Here is a 17788-nt window from a genome sequence, read left to right on the forward strand (position 1 = left end):
AGATGCAAAGTAGTATGTGACTTCTTGCAGGCAAATAGTTTAAAATCCCATCCTACTCCACGATCGTGAAAGAATATTGAAGTCCCAGAAATAACACAGCAGCCAAAAGAAGCACAGATGCAGACACCGAGCCTGTGATTTACAGAGAGGAGAATAGCTGCCCTGCACAGTTACTCTTTGATGAGTAGATAAGGGAGAAGCAAAGCCTTCCTTGGGAATAAAGGTAGCTTCTAAATATTACTTTAAGCAAATGGTAAATCAATAATAAAGCCTCTAAAGAAGGAACTAGGTGTTCCAAAAGAGATCAGCTCTCAGGGGACAAGAAAAAGATGGAATACCCAGAAGATAGCCAGGCTGCACAGAACAGAATCATCAGCCTCAGAGATGAGAACTAGTATCACCAGACCCTTGGTGACATGGCGTCGGTCACTGACATTTGAGCCTGTTACACATCCTGTATTGCTCCTTGAAGATGTTCCATCAGTTGGAAATTGCTCCTTGTTTGGATACAGATCCTCCCCTTCTGTTATTTATGATATATGGATTTCTGGATTGAATGAATCTTTTCTCATTAGTAGCGTCTTGGGATTCTGCTTCCCAGAGTTGGCAAAACCAAGGATACAACCCACTCTCTGAATTCCTCCTTTAAATCCCTTATTTACTTCTGTCTAAAATTACTACAAGTTACTCAAGGAGGCTGGTAATGATAGAAGGCAGCTGTAGTGAAGGGGAAGAAACCCTGGGCTGGAATTCAAGAGATGTATGCACTCAACAAACACTTGCTGGAGCCCGGGTGTGGGCAAGGCGATGTTAGGGGCACGAAAGAATTACTGAAGACCAAAGAGACCGGAATCCCCACTTCAAATTTTATCCACAGTGCCTCGCACAGGATGGGGTATGCAGCAGCTTTTCAGCAAATACTTGTAAAACCAAATTAATCTTGCCATGAACTCACAAGTCAGTTTCCCTCCTCAGGGTTCATATGCCACCTCTTATTCAAAAAAAGAAAAAAAAAGTAGGTTAGAGCAACACTTCCCAAACTTTAATGCACATAGTAGTTCCCTGGAGTTTTGTGGAAGTGCCAATGCTGTGTCATCAGTAAGCCCAGGAGGACCTAGGAATCGCATTTCTAAGAAGGCTCCAGCATCGCTGGTCCATGAACCACACTTTGAGTAGCAAGGAGTCAGATCATCTCTCAGAGATTCTGGATACAATGGTGGGTTCCTCCAACTCTACATTTTTTTCATTGTGGAAAACACTAGCAATTCTAACTGTGGAAAAAAAAAGAAAAAAGAAAGAGAAGTTGGAGGCTGGGCATGGTGCCTGGGATGGATCTAGGAGATAAGTAGAGGCTTCTTGGGGCCAGCAGGAAAAGCCCACTCTTTAGTCACAATGCACACAAAAAAAGCCTTTGGTGTCTGTTAAAAGTATCAGGGATCATTTTGCTGGCTCGGAAGGCTCTCACTCTTAATGATTCTTCCTGTTTTTCTCAGCCTGACCCAAGAGAATGAGAAAACAGCCCTGGTGAAGGTCAGCTGAGGTCAGAGAGGTCCCTGGAGACGGCTGCTTTCAGCCACACTTGGCAGGGAGGAGGCAGACAGAGACCCCACCCCCACCCCCAGGCCTGCCTAGTTCTGGCCCTATTCCTTGACTCATGCAAACCAATACCAGAGTATTGGGGTGGCAGGGGACCCAAGATGGGGAGCTCTGCCCCAAGTCAAGGCCATTCAATTCCACATTCATTATAACCACTGTGTGTGCCAGTGTGCTAGATGCCCCCAGACGATGCCAGGATAAAACAGAGTCAGGACCCACCAGGAGCTCGAAGTCTAACAAGAGGAATGGTGCCATCCCAAGAAGACAGATCATAAGGCAGAAGGCAATCAAGGACACACAAGAGGGACCCGCAAGTAGTACAGAAGTTTACAGACGCAAGAGGTCAAATTCCCCTAAAGGGATCAAGGAAAACTACATGGAGCAGACTCGAAGATGGGAATGGGCTCCTCAAGTGGAGATGGAAACGAGTGTGCTCCAGGTGGGGAAAAGTAGGAGGGAAGGCACGAAGAAAGGAAGGTGTGATTTCGGCATGGAGTCCAGTGTGACTGGAACAAGGGCCCTTGCAGAAGGGAAGCTTCCTGTGGAGGGGCTGGGACGCCGAGGAAGCATCTTTACAGACTTATGTGTCTCTTTCCTATCATAGAGTCTGATAGATGCCCCACATACACACACACTTACCTGGCCCATTTTTAGGCTCGAACCAGTAAAAATGGTACCCATAGCAATCCACTTGCTCCACAATGTTTTATTGAACCCCTGATATGTTCGAGGCATTGGAAACACAGTGGAGACCAGACATGTTCCCAAGAGCCAGACAGTCAGTGACATGAGAGAGCAGGAAGGACATAGGAGGTGAAGTCAGAGGAGACTTGGGGGTAGGAATCCCAGCTGTGTGCTGTGAATGAAAGAATTCGTGTCTCTGGGCCCCGGTCTCTGCCTCCCTGATGGGGGTAACTATACCTATCGCACAGGGTTATTGTAGAAATTCACCAACGAGGAAAGAACCTCAGACTGCCAGACACACACTCAATGCCCGTCTGTTCTGTATTCAGCCATTAGGAAAGGAGACTGGAATATTCTCCAGCATCCCTTTCAGCTCTAATATTCCACTTTGGCCCTTCTAAGACTGTGTGGCACCTGTAACTATGCCCACTGGCCAGGGCTCTGGCACATCCCAGTGATGGAGCCTCTACCCCTCCCTGGGCGAGAAGTGACCCCCAGGGTGGCCGGAGAGAGGCCAGTGGCTCAGGCAGACATTAATCAGTCTGCCGCCCTCGCTGGCCATGGCGCCAGCAGGCCAGGCAGTGTTCTGGCTGCTTCACTGCCCCAATCTGCTTTCTCACTACTCCACCAACCCGTTGCCATGGCAGTGAACCCCCAAGAGAGAGTTAGGAGTGGCCAGCGCCAAGAGCGAGGTTCTGTTCTTCTGAATCAATCTGACTCAGTCTTGGTGGGTTTCAGGGTCCTGGAGTGAGAAGTAACAATTGAAATTTACTAAGCGCTTTTTCAATGCCAGACAACATGTTCAGTGCTTTTCATCAGTTATCTCATTTCATACTCACGACACTGTGAAATAGGTGTTCTAATCCCCACTTGGCACCTACACTAACACATTTCCCAGTGATCTCTTACATCTGGAAGCAGCAGAATATTTGATAACACCTGTCAGACCCTGTCACAACCCTCGATTCTAACGATCAAAGTCCCTGTATTTAGGTGCAAAGTGGCAACTGAGGTTCAGAGAGGTGAGCACCAGTGTCACACAGGTAGTTAATAAAGTCAGGACACAACTGAACACCACACACACACACACACACACACTCTACCCTTAGGGTCATCTGATTCCAAAGGCTCTGGGCTTTTCCACATGCCACAGTTTTCCCAGCCATCTGAGCCTCCACAAAAACTGGTGCTATTGTCCCCTGTGCCTGAACATTCCTGGGGACTCAAGGGGGCAGGTGCAGAGAACTGATACTCTGAGTTCCTCTAGGACCTCGAGGATTCCTCAGGGACAAAGCCAGGTCACACTGACAATGAACTACTCAGACAGCTGTCAAAAAATATGTTCTCGAATTTCCTAATGCAGTCCCAATCTCATCTATTCAGTTTGCTTTTCTCCAAAAAAAAGTGAAAACTGGCGTCCACACTAACATATCTCCCAGTGATCTCTTCCATCTGGAAGCAGCACAATATTTGGTCACATCTGTCAGACCGTGTCACAACATTCAATTCTGAAGACCACGGTCCCATATTTAGGTGCAAGGTGGCAACTGGCAGTCTGGCTTTAGCCTACGGAAGGGGGCACGTCCAAGGCACCCAAGGAAATCAGCCCTCTCCCTCAACTCAATGCTGGGAAACGCACTGGAGAACAGCTTGGCTTTCCTTGCCTGTCACCCACTCCTCTCCAGCATGGCTGCGGAGCTGCTGAGTCCAAACACTGGGAACCAGCGACGTGGGAAAATCCTGCTGGCTTCAGTGACCCCAGACATCTGGATTCCCTAACCCCGGGCAGCCAGCTGAACGAGGAGCCAGCAGCCAAGGAGCCTTGGGAAAGCATTTGGAGGTACTTCTGCCAAGTTATTTCCCTCCTGAACAAACACATGTCCCAGAACCTAGGGGTCACCCGAGCCGTGTTTATATATGCCCAGACCAGTCAGTTGATTAATTAATTAACTCCATAGGTGGCCTTTGGCCCCTAAAGCCTTCACCTCTTGGGGTCTCAGTGTCCTTCTCTATAAAATGCAGGAATGAAACTGGTTGATTTCCAAGGCTCCTTTCTGTTCTGACCTTTTCTGACTCTGAGATTCTACTGTAACAAGACAGGATAAGCACAGGCTCTTGTTCCAGTGCTGGCTGTGCTCTGCTGGCCTGGCCAAGTCCCTCTCCATCTCTGAGCTCAGTGTCCTTATGCAGTCACATGAGGGGTCGACTAGATGGCCTCACAGTCCTGTCACTGCAGAAACCAGAAGACATGTTTCACATGTCCACTCACCTGCCACCTGCGGGCACTCTCTGACACCACCTCAGCACCTCCATCATCACCTACCAGTTCAGGCCACCCCCTCTCCCACACAGGCCACAGCAGTAGCCTCCTAATTGTCCCGCAACACCCACCACCTCCTCCCCCATCTATTCTCCTCCAGGCGTCCATGGTGATGTTTCCTTTCAAAACACAAATCTGATGTATTAGGCCCCTGCTGAGGTGGACTTCCATTGCTTTTACAGTAAAGAACAAAAGCCTCCATGTCATCCAGAAGACCCGCAGGGCTAACTCTGGCCAACCCTTCAGCATCCTGTCACATCCCCTCCCTTCCCTGGGCACACCAGCCACCTGGCCTTTTACTGCCTTAATGAGCAAAGCCCTAACCCCAGGGCCTTTGATCATGCTATTCCTTTGTCCAGAATGCTGATCTGCTCCCTGTCTAGTTCGCCCATTTCTTCAACTAGCAAGGTTCATCCCTTCCTTTATATCTCACCTCAAGGCATCCTTCCAGAAACTTGCCAGGCCAGCTCAGATGCTCTGCTTAGACTTTCCTATGGGACTGTACCCTTTCCCGTACAACATTTGTGTATGTGTGTATGTGTGTGTGTGTATGTGTGTATGTGTGTGTGTGTCTACTAATGAGATTGTTTTCTCTCACTCCTGCTCACCCCTAGTCTACACTCAATGAATATTCTCAAGATGGGCAGATGGAGCTGGGTGTCCCGCCCTTAGGAAGACCCTGAGGGGTGGATGACATGTCTTCCAGTAGACTTTGGCAGACAGCAAGTCTGTGTCTGCTCTAATCTAAGACTTTGAGGCTCGTCAGGAGGCATCCTGCTGACTGCTGGAAAACTCTGCCCAAAACAAGCTTGGGACAAAGTCAACTGTGGGCTGTGCTCAGCGTTCATTCCAGCAGAAGGTGCTTAGAAGTCCATCCCACCGCAGAGACCTCTGGCGCTGGCTGCCCTCCCAGCTGGGCAGACAGAGGAATGGCTCCAGAGTACCACAGTCAGACTGGGGGGAGGAAGGTGTGGGGAGCCAGAGTTTATGCTGCAAAAGCAAGGTGACTAGATAGATTCCTTCTTTAGAAGTGTCTGAAGTATCTTTCCCCCACACCTACTTCTACCAACTGACTTGCACTGGTCATTCAAGTGTGCGTGTAGCCTCCTTCTCCAGGAAGCCTTTCTGCCCCTCCCTGGCTGGACTGAGGGCCCATGCTTGTGCCTCTACACCCCCAGGCATCCCTTTAGCATTGTACTCAGTACACTACACAGAAAGCATGTGTTTCCACGTATGTCTCCCCATCAGACTGAAGGCTGCCTGAGGGAAGAAACCTAGTCTTTTTCATCTTTTATCACCAGCACCCAATGTCCAGAACACAGCTATCACTTCGAAAAACAATGTCATTGCATAGAGGAAACAAATAAATCCCTGACAGGAGGAGTAACATGTCCCCCAGGTTGCACAACATGTCACTCACTGGCAGAATCAGGCATGTAACCCAGGTCTCCTACTTGAATATTTTCCTCATTGCTGCCCTGTCTTCTTAGGGATGGACCCCATTTATGACTCGGGGGGCCAGAGTTTCCAGGATCCCTGGACTATTCCATGGGGAGAGCAGCTGTGGCCTGCTGTGTCCCCTGCCTGCCAGCGGGAGAGGCGGACCCCCACTGAGGACCGAGATTAGTGGAGACTCCAACCTTTCCCTGCAGGCGGTGAGCATATTGTGGCAACCCCTCCCTTCTCTGCACACGTAAAATCCATTCTCCACGGAGACTTATGGTCCTCTCTCCACCCCCTATTACTGATTACATGCCTTCTAAGAATCAGCAGGCGTCTACCAAGCGTGCTGTCTCGTTCGGGCATGCACGCCAGACTATAATCTTCTTGAGGGCAGGGAGACTTATTTTAGGTTTGGATAGTAGAACATGTTATCTAAAAGGGCCTTGTGGATTCACCTAGTTCCATCCTTTTTTTTAATACCTGGGAAATGAGGTCCAGAGGGCAAGTGACTTGCCCAAGTCACTATGAACGGCTGACAAAGCCGGAGTACAGCTCTGAGCCCCGTGCCCCACGCAAATCTCCCCCCTCCACTTCGCTGGACTCTGGCTCTGACCAGTAGCTTCCTTGGGCCCCTCCAGGCTTGACAGCAGAGTGGGTCCCTGGGAAGGATTGTTCACTGGTGGGAGGAGACATGTCAAGATTCAAACTGCAAATCTGATGGAATCACTTCCCTGCTTAAAAGGTTTCTGCGTGGGGGGGGGGGGGGGACCAGTTAGCTCAGTTGGTTAGAGTGTGGTGCTAACACCAAGGTTGCCGGTTTGATCCCCGCATGGGCCACTGTGAGCTGCATGCTCCTTAAAATAAAAAAGTTTTCTGTGGTTTCCCACTACCCTGCAGATGAAGTTCATCCTCCTTGACGTGACCCCCCTCAAAGCCCCTGGCCCTGGCACTCTCTTCAGCCACGGTTCCAACTCAGCCCCCATCAGGAACTCTCACACCCCTCGACAGCTCTCCCTCAGGCCTGTCCTCACCTCTTCACTGGGCCGTCTCCTGCTCATCCTCAGCTGGATGCTCATCTTCCCCCACCGCGGAGCCTTCCCTGGTTCTCTCTCACCCCTCAGCCAACCGCCAACACCCTGGACTTTGGGACTTCCATTCAGCTCACTGTATGTGCATGTCATCTCTCTACCCCACCCAACTGGAAACTTCCCAGGGGCTGAGATGGTATCTCTCGCCATCATCAATCACTGCATTTCCACAGACAAGCTCTGTCCTCACCACACAGAAGGCCTTCAACAAGTATTGGTGCTTTCACTCTGGAATGAGAGCTGTGTGCAAGCTTCTCTACAGTAACTTGGAACGTTATATACAATAAACTATAAATGATACCATGAAAAAAAAGTATTGGTGCTTTGATTGGCAGGGAAGAGCCACTCTCCTTCACCGGTCCTGCTCTTTGACTCAGTGGAACCGTGGGAGGCCACTGAGCAAGCACCCAGAGGGCAGCTCCAGCTGAGGCGGCACAGCCGTAGGGCAGGAGCAGCTCACAGAGGAATCGCTAATAATCTGCCCAACAGGGTGTCCGTCCAGGCGATGTTCCCGTCTCCATATCAGTCCAGGATGCATGTGGAGAGGGAAGTCTTCATCTCCCTCTGATCCCCAGCTGGTACTTCCTGAGCCTCCTTAGGGCTAAGGAACCGGAGGGCAGGCGGGCGCGCAGTGGGGCTGCCACACGCTCCCATCCCAGCACATATCCTGTCACTATGTCTCCTGGCAGGATGTTATTGCACAGTCCCGGGCTGTCATTGTCAGGAGATGGGCTTTCCTGAACTCATTAAAGGGCCTCTATCCTTTCTCCAAGACCAGCCCCCCTTTTCCTCTATCCCCAGTCAACACTGAGAGAAAGGGACAACTCCAGGTGGAGCGTGACAGCTCCCCCTCCCTTTCTGTTTCTCTACTTTGCTGGCTGATAATTATGAGCCTAGATGGCAATAGTCCCCTCAGGGATGCCTTTGTGCGTCAGGCAGTGCTAGGCATTAGGCCATTGTGTAAGGCTCAGAGAGGTTAAATGATGTGCCCAAGGTCACACAGCAAGAAGGAAACAGAACAGGGATTCAAACCCATATCTGCCGGCCCCAACACCCACCCACTCCCTTGCATGACCCCTTTGCTGCCTATTTAGCCCATGAGCAAGCTGTCAGGCTCTGTAAGTGGAGAACTGCAGTGCACGAAGGGGAAAAGGCCTTGCCAGGAGCCAGCATTTCCCTGCAGGGAACCTAGAGGTCAAGGGCTCTTCCCTCATCCCTGGAAAAGAACTAGAACTAAGATGGAATAATGAGATAACTGCCATCCTCTGTTTGCTCAGGCCTTTACCAAGCTCCTCCCCCGTTGGAAGAGAAAGGTTCCTCATCATTCATGGACTAGGCAGAAGGGAGGTGAGGGAGACCAAAACCTGGTCACAATGGCAAGTGTAATTTCTCTTGAGAGGTGTTGTGTTGGGAAGAGCAGGAACGTGGCAGCCAGCAGACACGGCTTCTTCTACGTCTGAGCACTGCTAGGTTGGCAATCCTGGTATATCACACCTTCCAGGGGCCTCCTTTTCCTGATCCAGGAATTGGTATAACGACCCCACCACACTGGGTATGTCATAAGCGTCCAGTGATTCCGTGGGCATCAAAGTACCTTATAAAGTGAAACACAAAACTCTACTTTCATTATGTGGATGTTTTTTTCTTTCTTTTTTCTGCTTGGATGACAACCTAGAGTAACAGGTTTGGGCCCTGATCCTGGATTCAAATCTCAGTTCTGTTAGTTATGTGATGGCAGATGAGTGTTTTACAGACTCTAATTTCTGTTTCTTGGTATGAACAAAGGAGAGCAATCACACCTGCCTCATGGGTTTGCTAAAAGGATGAAACACATTAACATAGAAAGCACTTAGCCCAAGCCTGGTGTCCAAGCGCCCAGTAAATGACAGCTGCTACTTTGATACAAATTATTGTTATGTTTCTATTACTGTTTTGATTATTCTGCTGAAATTGTATTTGCAATCCTGTAGCACAGGGACTTGGGATAAGAGGGCAGCTTGGACCCACCTGGTCAACGGCAAGCAGGCTTCCTGACCCCCACACCCAGCAACTGGAGCCCCACAGCATGAAGGGACAGAACCAACACCTCCCTTCCGTAAAACAAAACAGAGAGGGAGACACACAGAAAAACGAGGATAATGAGGGAAGCATAAAAGATTCTCTTGGCCTAGAGACATAGTGCAAAGAACAGACCTGCCTGGAGTTGCACGCTCTTTATCTATTGGAGGTGAATGAGAGGCCTACGGTACCATACATTATGACATTATGTCATATGTCACTCCCACAGCCCGAGGACGTAGGCAGGCACTGTTGTGATTCCCAGTTCACCAGGAAGGAAATTGAGTCATCCAGAGTCACACACTTAGTGGTATAACTTAAACCCCAAAATGACTCCAGAGCCCACTCTCTTGAACACAGACCAGGTCTAAAGCCCATTGCCACCACTTACTGGCTGAGAGACTTTGGGAAAGGACTTCGCCTTTCATGACTTTCCATCTTCCTTACCTGTGAGGTAGGTACAGATAAAGCCGACCTCACTGGCCTGTTGTGGCCTGGGGGCCTGATGGCCACAGCCCGGCACAGCACCTGGCCTAACAGGTACCTGATGAATGACATTCTTCCTGTCTCTAGTCTACATCCATTTTTCCCAAAGCTGCTTGACCATAAGAATTACTTGACATACTTAATAAAAACACAGATTCTTGAGACCTGCTCCAGACCCACTGACTCAGAATCCTGAGGGAAATTTCCCAAGAATCTATATTTAAAAAAAAAAAAACCCTCCCACAATCCTTATAACAAGGCGGTTTGGGACTCAGTGGACCAGTGATGGCTGCACATTAGAATCACTTGGGGAACTTTTGAAAAGTCCCAGTGCCAGACCCCATCCCAGATCTATTGACTTCAGAGTCTTGGGGGTGAGCCCCAGCCCAGTATCAGGACTGTTCAGAAGCTCCTGGGTGATTCCAAAAGGCAGCCAGGGAGGTACTGCCGCTGAGGCTCCCGCTGTCCTAAGGCACTTCCTGCAGTGATGCAGACGTCCTACACCTGCATGCTCCGATCTGACAGGGAAGAGTCACACACGTGGCTACTAAGAACTTGAACAATGGCTAGTGCAACTGAAAAAGTGAAATATTCATTTTATTTAATTTTCAATAATACAAATTTAAATTTGAACAGCAACATGGGGCTAGTGGCTACCCTATTGCACCCCACAGCCGTAGACCAGGGAGTGCACACAGCCCCTCTGGGTGACAGGCAGGGGCTGAGGGATGAAAGTAAGAAACGTCCTCCCCGTTTCACAAAAGTGGGAGTGGGGCCTCTCTGAGCCTTTTCCTTAGAAATCAAAACGTTTGTGTGGGATCTAAGACAATAACTGATCCCAGTGGTCTGTTCCATTTGGTAAATTTCCCACCTGGCCCCTTTCTTGGCTCGACTGAAGAAGGAAAATAGCCATCTCCAGGCTTCCAACCAGAGCCTTGAAGTTGCAGGAAAAGCCAGGGGGTGGGCCGAGGAGGTCAGCTTCTATTTTAAAGATGTTTTCCTCTTTGGAATAAGCTCCATCCTCCAGTGGTGCAGACAGGGCAAAGGTTGTGACTGACATTGTGTTGCTGGACATTAAACAGCCTCTGAGGTCACCTGGCAGCTGGTGGGCACGTCCTGACAGACGGTTCTTAATCAGACTCACCCCTGCCCCTGGGAACCTTGAGGCCTGGGGGTGGGGAGGTGAGGGAGGCCAGCTGTTGGTGATCAACAGTTGACTTTCCCATCCCCCTCCATACTCCCTGCCCCTCTGTGTCACCCCACCCTGTACCCTGTGGTGATGGATGTTTGTGAGTTAAGTGGACATACAGATAGGCAGGGGGTGCGGGGACCAGACCACCCGGGGAACAACACAGGAAGCTCTATTGCATTTCTTCTCCCTGGTGTGAGCTCACTCCTACATGACAAGCTGTGATTTCCAACCAAATGTTTTCTTACAGTCACCACACCTATTGGTTTTCTCTCCCTGTGGAACACTTAGTGGGTCTTTCAAGGGGTCATATTACTCTAGTTCCATTAGGGATGGGACCTCAAGACCTCAGGCCAGGGTCAGGGAGGGAATGTGGTGTGGAGGAGGAAGTGCTGGGTCCGCAAGACTCTTCACCATTAAAATGGGGACAGTAACATCCACTTCACACAGTGGTTGGAAAAGCAAAGCCAGATGATGATTTGTAAATGCAAGTGGCTGGCAGGCAGCAGGTACCCAAGTATTTTTAAAGTCTAAGCTTCCCTAACCCCCGATCCTTAGGATTTCTTAATCTTCACTTTGCCCTTTCTCTAAATTTCCTCTTAATAATTGCAGCACCCTTGGCTGTGATCTCTGACACTTGCAGATTTGTTACCCTAAGAACATCCCCTAAAATATCCCCTACATATCCCAACAATACGCAAGCCCCCGTGGGCCACACGCTACGGAGTTTCCCATCTGGACTCAGTGACCCTCAATAAACATTTACTGTGTTTCCCCAGTATGGTGGCTGAGCACTTGTGCACTGATTGGGGCAAAGGGGATAGGGACAAAACCAGTAAGACATGCTCCTGCACTCAGAGAACTCCAAAAGTGACAATAACACACATCTCCAGGGCAGAATATCTTCCAGGGTTCAGAGCACCATCCTTACTAATAGCTCTTGCGATCTTCAAAACAACCCTCTGAGGAGAATATGGAAATTATTATCATGATTCCTGTTTTCCAGATGAGGAAACTGAAGGTCAGAGTTGAAATGTCTTGCTCAAGTTCACAATAGACGCAGAGCCAAGCCTCACACTCACATTGGTTTTCACTTCAAATGATACTTTGCATGCAAAGCACTCTTGATAGGAACTGAATTATTGATTAGTATCATGTGATCCAAATTCCATGCTCTTTCCAACAGGAGGGAAAGAGCCTGTATTTTAAAAACAAATAGGCTGTGATTAAGCACGGACATAGGTGTTCAGAGAAACAAGAAATGGGTTTGCAAGCCAATGAGCTATATGCATGTTTTGAAGACCCTGGTAATGAATGCGGGCTGGGGAATCTTTGACTAGAAGGTGGGACTTGAGTTGAACATGGAAGAAGGAATAGACCTTGCATGGGGGGAGGAAAAAAATCAGAACTTTCCAGGCAGGGAGCTCCGTTGGAGCAAAGGCTCTGGGTTCTGGAGTGAGAGCATGACGTTTCACCAGCACAAATACAGCTCAAATACAGCACCAAGCTCTAGAGATGCAGAAATAAATAACTAAGACAAGGCCCCTGGAGGGATTTATAGTAGCAAGGCCAACACTTGTGCCATGGGACTATCGATGAGGAAATGGAGGAAAGCAGACAGCTCTGGCGGAGTTGGATACTGAAAGCCTTGTGTGGTGGTCCAGGGGATTTAGGGTTTATCTCGCAGACAATCGTTCAGGGAGAGGGTTCTCCCTCCAGCCCTTTTATCCCAGCCTTTGAATCAAGCTCAGGTCCCAGGACACAGCTCCCAGTGCCTTTCAGCTTTCTCCTCCGGGTCCTGAGGCTCCATTATCCTATAATCAATTTGGAAAGCCATAAGACTAAGGACAATAAATCGTCCTTAGGGACGTCCCTGCTCCCTCTCCCCCAGCCTTTGTCCCTCCCTTTTGTCTGGAGAGGAAGGCTCCCACCCCAGGCTCTCCTCCTTCTCCACCCCTCCTCCCTCTAGCCCCCCTTCAAGTGGGCTTTATGGTTTCCATGGAAACCAGAGAGACCTAGCAGCCAGGGGTCTCTCACAAATACAATGTTTGTGACACCATTTGGGACGGAGGAGGAGACAGTGTGAAAGCGAGAAAATAGTTTATAAATGCCTTCCTTGCCAGGCAGCCATGCATTTGCTCTGATTTCAGGACAGAGGGACTGAGCTTTCTGATTTCCACTTCAAAGGAGCTTTGCTGGGTTAAGTCCAACCCTGGCCTGCAGCCCAAAAGGAACACACACACATACACACACACACACACACACACACACACACACACACACACACACACACACGAGTCCCACCGTCTCCAGTACAGCTGGATTAATTCCACTAACAAAACAAACCTCCCATAAGATGACCCTGCACTTAGAAAAACTGTCCATTCCCAGCAGGTGGAAACCTTTTTGTGACCTCCCAGAGCTGCCACACCCTCAGGAGCCCCAGCATCTAATCCCTCAAGCCCTCTGACCTTAAGATATGGTGAATGGGACCTAGCTTCTCAGCCCCTTTAATGGCCTGGTGACAGGAGAGTTACAGACGCTGCAGACTGGAAGCCCTGCACCTCTGCAGGCTTCTCCATGAGGACCGAGCAGAAGCCATCAATCCTGCTTAAAATGACAAAGGACAGTGGGCAAGTGACAAATGACAACAGGAGAGAAATACTTCATTTCTCACCTTGATGGACCCCTGCTTAGAACCCAGATCGCTGGGAGTGTGCTCAGATTGGAGAGGGGTCCCCAACTACCAGCAATATTTCACACAAGTTGAGTGAAAGCACGCAGCCTCTGTCTTAGGAATGGGTAGCAAGAGTCCATATTGTTCTCAACAGCCATCACGAGGCAGTCCAGAATTCTGGTGGGTACTGCTCTTGCTTCAGCTTAATCTTTTGGTCAACGAGGTACTCTGAGGATGAGTTCTCATTCAGCACAGTCTGTTTGGGATTTCAAACATTTCTGAGCATGAGGAGGTCATTGGTGGATAAGCATCGTGCACATGGGTCCAAGCCCCTTGATTCATGCCTTATATTGGGCCCATCCACAGCCCTGGCTGACTTCACTCCCTGTAGCTCACATTAGTTCTCTACTCTTCAGAAGAAAAAGAAATAAGGTAGCACTCCTTTTTCTCTTCCTAGTTTTCACCACAGCGTGTGGAGCGGAATGTAACTCTGGTCCTCTCTCCATTTAAATTATTTGTCCAACACCTAGAGGGTAACTTGGCACAGTGGACTTTTGGTTCTGACGCTTTGAGGTTCCCAACCCAACTCTTCTATTTACAGTGTTGCCCTGGGAGTATTAACTTGACTCTAAATTTAATCCCAAAAAGTGGACATAATAACATAGCACCCTCCCCCACGACATTTGCAGCGATTGTGAGATAACAGATGCTCAAATGCCTGGCACTATTGTGTTCAACACAGGTTCCTTCTCTTCAGTGCGCTGGAGAAACAGGAAGTAATATCAACTATGATCTCTCTTGCCATGTTTTTTTATCTCAAAGAGGCGACAGATCTTATATACGCACATTAACGCCTAGTCTCTCTAAATCAGTCTCTCTTTACCCATGAAAATTAATTTTGAACTAATCAATGTTGAGGGCCTAACGTGCAGTCTCAGCACCAAGACCCAAGCAGAAGTGTCAAATAAAAATAAAAAATAATTATCATCACATGCACGAAAATAATTAACTGAGCAATTTGACCTCTGCAGAAAACAGGGATGAGGAAAACAGAGCAGGCACCAACCAGCAGTAGCATTTCAGGGTGGAGATATCCTCTCCCTGGTTCCCACCCACCCAGGGTTCAATCCCAACTCTCCCCTGCTGACTATCGGTTGATGTTTGGCAAGTTATTTCATCCTTCTGATCATCAGTTTTCTCATCTGGAAAATGAGGTTGATCACACTAGCCCCTACACCTCCAGGACTGATGGAGAAAAAGCCCATGAAATCCTCGTGCTCAGGAAATGCCTAGCTTAGGAAGTACTCAGTAGCTTTTACCGTGACTGTGGCTGCTGTGGTGGTTGTTATTATCATCAATCCATCCAATTCTGGAATGATTAGATCACAGAATAATACAGTGAGCAGTGAGGTGCGGTGCAAAGTGCCCGAGTGACCCTGGGAACTTACTTGCCGTTTCCGGGCCTTTAGTACATAAAGCAAAATAAAGAGATAAGACCCAATGGTCCTTGATCACTCAGTGGCTTCAAGATGTTCTCAAAAACTAAGAGTCACGAATAATGACAACAAAAAGCGCCCAAGAGCCCCCTTCAGGCTCACAATACAGTGGGATCCTCCCACTCACCTTTCAGTCAATTTTTTCCGGAAAGCTCCTTTTTTCCTAAGTGCTCCTCCCTGTGTCCTCCCCTCCTCCCTGTCACCTTCCCCTCCCGGGGAAGCAGAAGTTCCTGAGGGCCAGAGAGGTCAGAGGTCTCCACCGGCCTGGCCAGGAGCCACCAGGACTGCTTCCTGCCAGGAGCCTTCAGTGAGCCGCTGCCCACCCCAGGGAAACCCAAATAAAGTCACCTCGCCGTCCGAGAGCATTTTGCCCTTTAAGGCGAGGTTGTGTTTGGAGCCCAGAACATTTTTATGGCTTCATGAAGAGTTCATCCAACCTTTTACGGACACAGTCAGCATCAAAGGGGCCCACCCAGGCCCATCTGCTCCTGCTCTCATGGGCAGACCCAGCCTGGATCCTGAATAAATTACACAGTTGCTGAACTTGGCTGTGATAAGCCCTTTCTTTGTTCTCTCTCCCTTTCTTCTACCTCCACATCACACATCACGCAAGATTTCCCTTCCACGGTCAAGTAGGTTTACAATCTAATCCCAATCTGTCTTTTCAAAGATGCAACTAAGGGTAATTATTCAAAATGACCATGTAACATGGCTTAATACATTTCCACCCCAGGAAAGAAAAGCTTAAAGAGGAGACCTGATAAGCATTTGCTCGCCCAGAGGTTCACAGACATCTCATTTCATTCTACTCAGCCTGTAAGTAGGTATGACTAATATCCCCACTTGACTGACAACTGGACAACTGAGGCTCAGATAAATTGTACAACTCAACCAAGACCCCAGTGGCAGGTGAGGACACAGCTGGTATTTTAACTCAGGTCTCTAGAGTCAGATGCATTGACCACACCACAATAGACTGAAAGACAAAGGGATTTCTAGCATCGCTAGGAGATTGACAAGTCTACAGGGAGAGGCCAACATTTAAGGAATCTGTCATACCCTCTAAGTCACTTTCAAAACTTCCTTCTCACGTGACCAGTACTGGGCCTGTGCATAACTGAGGGGGCAGGCAGCACACCCTCACTCTAGGACACCTCTGATGACAACAATTAGCCACGTTTCAGCTTCTCCACATAGAAAGGTGAATGCACCCGAATTCCCAGAGATTTAAGGAAGGAAAGGCAAGAGATTTTGAGGTAGTAGGTAAATTTCTGCCATTGCATTAGATAGGTAGAGAGATTACATAGATAGACGGATGGATGGATGGATGGATGGATGGATGGATGGATGGATGGATGGATGGATGGGGTATTTATATAAATATACAGAGAGGGAAATAAAGATATATTGGGTTTTCATGTCACAAGTTTTAATGTCAATTAGAAATAATCCAACGAGACTCAGGAGCTCATGGTGGAACCAGCACAGATTTTGCCATTACGAAAACCCCACTTTGAATCCTGCCATGGCCATATACTGGCTATATAACCTTGAACAATAGACTAACATTTCTGAGCTTTGGTTTCCTCTTCTGCAAAATGTAGATGATAATATCTGCCTTTACAGAGCTATTAAGAGGATTTGGGATTATTTATGTAAAATATCTAAGATTGCATTGAGAGTGACAGATATTCAACAAAGAGTATTATTATGCTTCGTATCTGAATTAGTAATTGTGTTAAGATGCTCTCCAAGATATCCAACCATATATCTCCTCAGGCTGAATGGGGAGGCAAGAAACAGCCCAGCCCAAAGCAGAGATATGGAGAGAACTCCAAATCCAGGGCAGTTCTAAATAAAAGATATTTTCATCAGCCAAAGAGCAGTTGCTCTGGTCCTTTGGGAACAGCCCTCTGCCTTAAATCCCTTCATTGACCACCCAGGCTTATAAGAGAAAGTTCAGACCCCCAGTGTGATTCACAGAGCCCTTCATTCCCCCTCCAGCCTCATTTCCAGCCAGTCCCCTCCCCCACGCAACCAGCTCTTCAGTCCATCAGCCCCCACATACAGTATTCCACGGCTTTCAACATGCTGTTCCCACTGCCTGGAAAGTCTTCCTCGCCCTCTGCCTGAAGGACGCATGTCATCGTTGGGAGCCCAGCAAGAACCCATCAAGCAGAATTAACCACCACCTTCTCTATGGTCCCATAACACTTTATATTGAAGGAAGAAAAGAAGAGGTGTGGGGGGGGGGGGAGAACTACGTTTGCTGAGTACCTACTATGGGCCAGGCACTGGCTGCTCCGTATACTTTATACTACATACTCCTTCAAGCAACCACATAAGCTAAGTCTTATTACCCCACTTTGCAGCAGGAAAATCTAGGTCACAAGGCGCAGGACATGATTCCTAGATTGAAAGACACCCAAACTCTTTTTCCCCTGCTCCCTGTTCCCCACTGACACCCAGTTAAGCACAGGTCCATCTGTCTGTGACACTAGACTGCATTCCTGTAAACAGAGCCCACATCTTACTAATCTCTGAAACTTCCAGGCCCCTCAGCCAGGCTCAAGCCCCAGTACCTGATACCTAGTAAACCCTCAATAAATGCTTGTCAGGTGAATTGTGGATCACCAAGGAATAGCAGTTCCAGGTAGAGAGTCTCAGCATTCTCCACGGACACAGGTTTGCTGGCAGGACGATTTGAGCGTGACAACCACCCGTTGGCAGAGGCTTGGACAAACAACTTTC

The 17788-nt window shown here is 48.6% G+C and overlaps 1 long non-coding RNA gene across 1 annotated transcript in view; it reads right to left on the reverse strand.

The window, feature by feature from the left end:
* The window catches only part of LOC141572269 (uncharacterized), a 27243-nt gene extending 9455 nt beyond the window's left edge, over nt 1-17788 (reverse strand). Inside the window, exon 1 of the long non-coding RNA XR_012497593.1 lies at nt 17627-17788. This is a non-coding gene — a long non-coding RNA (uncharacterized LOC141572269). The remainder of the gene's footprint in view (nt 1-17626) is intronic.

This window comes from Rhinolophus sinicus, linkage group LG06, assembly GCF_036562045.2.
Source record: "Rhinolophus sinicus isolate RSC01 linkage group LG06, ASM3656204v1, whole genome shotgun sequence".
Lineage (NCBI taxonomy): Eukaryota > Metazoa > Chordata > Mammalia > Chiroptera > Rhinolophidae > Rhinolophus > Rhinolophus sinicus.